General features: G+C 44.8%; 1 pseudogene; it reads right to left on the bottom strand.

Annotated features, from left to right (window-relative positions):
• Positions 1 to 523: 523 nt before the first annotated feature.
• The window catches only part of LOC137537141 (zinc finger protein 208-like), a 71,327-nt pseudogene continuing 65,850 nt past the window's right edge, over positions 524 to 6,000 (bottom strand).

The raw sequence follows: 6,000 nt of genomic DNA, 5'->3' as shown, positions 1-6,000 counted from the left end.
AACATAAGAATTTTGAATTCTGGTGATCAATTCACCAGCCCAGTGCCCGCTGCCCAATACCAATCAGTGCCTACTGCCCACTGCAGCAGCGCTCACTGACAATGACCCAGGATCTGTGTTAGGGGGCTGTATCACGTTGGTGTTTATAATGCCTTCTCTCCACTTTTCTGCAAATCTCACACTAATGCCAACCGATTAGCTGCTCCTGCTCCTCCTGCTTTGAAAAAATGTGAAATGGTTTCAGCAGAACCAGGAAGGAGCAGCGGCGGGCAGGAACACAGACATACCTCCATGCTTTCACCGCGGAGGTCTGATATCAAAGTGCCAAACGCTACTTCCTGTTGATAACCTCCACCGTGGAAGCATGTCTGTGTTCCTGCCTGCCGCTGCTCCTACTGCCGATTATTGCTGGAGGGCGAGCGCTGAGGGGAGAGCCTGAGGTGAGGGAGTGGGGGAGTGGCCCCCCTTATGTGCTGATGTTTGGGCCAATGCTCTCCTTCTCATGCTGCGACCCCTCCTGCCCCCCAAAACGGGCCTGTATGGGCTCCCCCGCCCCCCGCAGATGCATGGCTTGCAGCCCCTATTGTTACACCACTGGCTCCTATGTGAATTTAGTGCTACGGCTTATTTTGAAAAAAAAACACGAAAAAAATCAAAATTGCAATTTCTGAGAGAAAAAGCGCAATTTCAATTTTTTCCTAAAATCGTGCAGCCCTAGTGGGACCAGTTTTCTCTCAAGAGGTAGCCATCCTGGACGACGATTCGAGAAATAAAGTAAACAAACAAAACACTTACATTTCCCACATTTTCTTCAAGGCATTTCCCACACTCAACATAAGCCTCTGATAATCTGAAAGCTGAAAACATTTCCCACACTCTGCACATGAACAGGGCTATTCCCCAGTGTGAGATCTCTCATGTCTGACAAGGTTAGATTTCTGTAGAAAACATTTCCCACACTCTGCACATGAATGAGGCTTCTCACCAGTGTGAGTTTTCTCATGTCTGACAAGGTCTGATTTCTCTATAAAACTTTTCCCACACTCAGCACATGTATAGGGCTTCTCACCAGTGTGAGATCTCTCATGTACAACAAGACGTGATTTTTTCATAAAACATTTCCCACACTCAGCACATGGGTAGGGCTTCTCACTAGTGTGAGATCTCTCGTGTGTGACAAGATTTTTTTTATGCTTAAAACATTTCCCACACTCGGCACATGAATATGGCTTTTCACCAGTATGATATTTCTCATGACTGACAAGATGTGATTTATGATGAAAACATTTTCCACACTCACCACATGAATAGGGTTTCTCACTAGTGTGCGATTTCTCATGACTGACAAGATATGATTTTTGACCAAAACATTTCCCACACTCAGCACATGAATATGGCTTCTCACCCGTGTGGGATCTTTCATGTGTGAGAAGATATGATTTCTGTACAAAACATTTCCCACACACAGCACATGAATAGGGCTTTTCACCAGTGTGATATCTCTCATGTCTGACAAGGTTACATTTCTGTAGAAAACATTTCCCACACTCAGCACATGAATAGGGCTTCTCACCAGTGTGAGTTCTCTCGTGTCTAACAAGGTCTGTCTTCTCTATAAAACATTTCCCACACTCGGTACACGTATAGGGCTTCTCACCAGTGTGAGATCTCTCATGTACGACAAGACGTGATTTATTCACAAAATGTTTCCCACACTCAGCACATGGATAGGGCTTCTCCCCAGTGTGAGATCTCTCATGTCTGACAAGATGTGATTTACTCACAAAACATTTCCCACACTCAGTACATGGATAGGGCTTAACACCTGTGTGAGATCTCACATGTATCACAAGATTTGTTTCATGCCCAAAACGTTTCCCACACTCAGCACATGAATAGGGCTTTTCCCCAGTGTGAGATCTCTCATGACTGACAAGAAGTGATTTATGTAGAAAAGATTTCCCACACTCAGCACATGAAAAGGGCTTCTCACCAGTATGAGATCTCTGATGTCTAACAAGGTCTGATTTTTCTATAAAACATTTCCCACAGTCGGCACACATATACGGCTTCTCACCAGTGTGAGATCTCTCATGTACGAGAAGACGTGATTTATTCGCAAAATGTTTCCCACACTCAGCACATGGATAGGGCTTCTCACCTGAGTGAGATCTCTCATGTCTTACAAGATGTGATTTATTCACAAAAGATTTCCCACACTCAATGCATGAATAGAGTTTTTCGCCAGTGTGATATATCTTATGTCTGTTAAGATCCGATTTATATGCAAAACATTTCCCACACTCAGCACATGAATAGGGCTTCTCACCAGTGTGAGATCTCTCATGTATGACAAGATTTGTTTTGTGCCCAAAACATTTCCCACACTCTGTACACGAATAGAGCTTCTCCCTGATGTGGATTCTTTCATGTATGACAAGATATGATTTCAGTGCAAAACATTTCCCACACACAGCACATGAATAAGGCTTTTCATCAGTGTGAGATCTCTCATGTGTGACAAGGTTTGGTTTTTGCCCAAAACATTTCCCACACACAGCACATGAATAGGGCTTCTCACCAGTGTGTAATCTCTTATGGATGGCAAGATGTGATTTTTGTGCGAAATATTTCCCACACTCAGTACAAGAATATGGTTTCTCACCAGTGTGACATCTCTCATGTATGACAAGGTTTGATTTAAACTCAAAACATTTCCCACACACAGCACATGAATAGGGCTTCTCACCAGTGTGAGATCTCTCATGTCTGACAAGCTGTGATTTACTGCCAAAACATTTCCCACACTCTGCACAAGAATAGGACTTCACACCAGTGTGGAACCTCTCATGTTTGACAAGGTTTGATTTACATCCAAAACATTTCCCACACTCAGCACATGAATAAGGCTTCACACCAGTGTGAGATCTCTCATGACAGATAAGGCCTGCTTTAGATACAAAACATTTCCCACACTCAGCACACGAATAGGGCTTCTCACCAGTGTGAGATCTCTCATGTCTGACAAGACTTTTTTTCCATACAAAACATTTCCCACACATGGAACAGGAGTAAGACCCTCCAGCAGGGGGAGAGCTGTGTTGGGTATGAGGTCCCTCGAGGTTAGACAGGTGAGGGGAGTCTGCGGGGATATTTGCGGTAACCAGGATCTCTGCAGGAGACTCTTGTCCAGTGACATCATCATCCGTTGTACAGTCTGTGGATACAGAGAGACGAGTCTCTGAGAGGTTCCTGATGCCGGGACTCCGCGCTGCAAGTAGAGAAACATCGTTACTTTCTGTTATAGAATTCTGAGGGTAGGAACAATTATCATTAGGGATGGCCAGTGAGCTGCTGAGAATTCCAAGTTGATGCAAAGATTATGCAGATTAGAAATGGACCAATTGCAGCAGCTGCACATTTGAATATAATTAACATACAATTTGCAAATTTAAAGTAGCCCGGAATTTGGCCAATCAAACGCTTTTCCTGACAAATGAGATTATTTGTATACAATTTGCATTACATTTGCATACAAGTCCAAGTTATTTGCATCTCATTGATGTTGTATTTTCCAATATGAGCGATTGATTAATTCATTTATAGATTGAATAAAAATAGATGTAATAATTTTTCTTATATATAGAATATAAAAGAATATAAAGATTGTAGGACTGTATGCTTCATCATAATGATTAATAAGTGTATTCTGATGTTAGGAATCATATGCCCCCCCCCCCCCCCCCCGAAAAAAAATTACCTATGTAAGTAGATAAATGCTTGCTCTACTTACATAATTTACATAATTGATGTATTGCACTGTCCACGTTTTGGTTTGCTATTTTTCTTCAATTTTAATTCTTCTCCTGGCAGGGGCCATCTTGTGCCCTCCAGGTTAAAGAATCTCCCCCCTCCGCATCCCCCTTCTCCCCGCACTGATTCAGAGCACAGCGGGGAGGATAAAGGCAGCAGGCACAGATTCACCTAACAATGATCCCATCTATTCTCTGCACTACCGCCGGTGGCAGTATAGAGGGGAACTGCAGCGCCTGGAACCATTATTAGGTGAGTCTGTGTGCACCTCTGTTATCCTTCCCCAATACGCAGCACAGGGAAGAGGGAGAATGCGGCGGGCGGCAGATGCAGCAGAGAGAGAGAGACGACATGCCTCTGGAGGAGGGGGGCCAAGGACAGTGACAGCAGATAGCCTCTGGCCCCCCTCCCTGTGCTCTAACAGCGGCTGCAACATGGAAAGTGAAGGGGAGATCAGGCGGCCAATCGCAGAGCAGAGACAAGTGAGTGACAGAGGCTTTAGCCAATTAGGCTGATTCAGCATGCCATGTCACTTCTCTTTTGCATCTTTGTACGTATATAGAGCCTGGGAGCATGGGGAGAAAAGACCTAATAGGAAGAAAGTAAGATTGATTTTACAGTTTTGATTTGCCTGGTTAGCATCCTTTTTGACATTTTAACAGCCTGCAATAGAAAATTAACTTTGTATTTAATGCCTAACAGTTACTCTTTAATGAGTAAGTCTATCCAGTTCTGGTCTTATCCAGCAGATAGCCAGTGAAACAAAGAGAGACAGTTTAATTATTTGAGGTGTAGCAACAGCCTTAAAGAGAACCAGAGACTGTAACGATTGTATAACGTTTTGGTGTAGCAACACAGGCGTCCGATTATGTGGTGATCTGCAGAATCACCAATAATACAGACGCTATACCCGATTATGTGGTGATCTGCAGAATCACCAATAATGCAAGTATAGCTAACAGGAACACAGAATGAGATGTGCTTGGTGCAACAGTAATTGATTAGTTTAATGAGACCTCACCAGAGGAGTTGGTGGGTACTATCAGAAACAGTAACTGAGTAGATTTAACTAAACCTCACCAGAGGAGCTGGTGGGTATTATCAGAAGAGCACCTCACCAGTGGCAAGGGCCCACTGGTGAGTAGAGAGGTCAGACAGACTAGGTTCGGCAACTGAGAGGCAGATACAGTACAGAATCAGTAGGCAAAAGAGTAGTAGGTATTCAGGCAGAGGTTCAGCAACTAGATCAGATGGGCAGAGGTACAGAAACGTAAAGCAATAGCAGAGTCAGAGATAAGCCAGAGTCATACACAGAATATCAATATTAATACAATAAAGCAATAGTCTGAGCGCTAACACGTACTGTATGTATTCGCAACAGCAGACAGGTTGCGAGTGAACCGTGAAGGCTTAAGAAGCAGAGGAGACCTCACAGCCGCGCCCACAACAATTAGCCAATCCTGGGCGGCGTGAGTCCCCTCTGCCGTCAGCCGACCAGCGGGTCAGCTGACGCGCCTCCTCCCAGCATAAAGGTCCTGTCTACACGCGCAGCCGCGCGATACAGCAACCCTATGTGCCAATGACAATTCCGTCCTCGGTGTGCTAGACGCTGGACGGAAGTGAAACAGCATATGTGACCTTATTGATTCTCTTGGAGACAGGGTATGGACCCATATATCTAGGGCCCAACCTGGCAGAGGGCTGCTTCAGAGCCAAATGTCGAGTAGACAGCCACACACCAGATCCCCCGGTGTAAAGTCCCACTCTCCCGAACGTTTCCTGTCTGCCTGTTTTTTCTGGGTCACAAAAGCCTTTTTGAGATTTTTCTGAACCAAGGTCTAGATCTCTTTCAAGGTTCCCTGCCACTCCTCCAGTGCTGGGAAAGGAGATGCCACCACAGGCAAAGAAGAGAACTTAGGGGATCTCCCCGTCACAACCTGAAACAGAGAGAACCCCGAGGAGGAACTATTCAAATTATTATGGGCAAACTCTGCAAACGACAAGAATTTAACCCAATCAGTCTGGGTGTCTGCCACATAACACCTTAGAAACTGTTCCAGGGACTAGTTAACCCTTTGTTTGGCCATTCGTCTGTGGGTGGTAGCCGGAGGAAAATGATAGGTTCATGCCCAGATGATTACAAAAGGCCCTCCAAAATTTGGAGACGAACTGGACTCCCCTATCTGA

Source organism: Hyperolius riggenbachi, chromosome 10 (genome assembly GCF_040937935.1).
Source record: "Hyperolius riggenbachi isolate aHypRig1 chromosome 10, aHypRig1.pri, whole genome shotgun sequence".
Lineage (NCBI taxonomy): Eukaryota > Metazoa > Chordata > Amphibia > Anura > Hyperoliidae > Hyperolius > Hyperolius riggenbachi.
The sequence above is the reverse complement of the archived record's forward strand: the minus strand, read 5'-3'. Positions and strand labels throughout refer to the sequence as shown.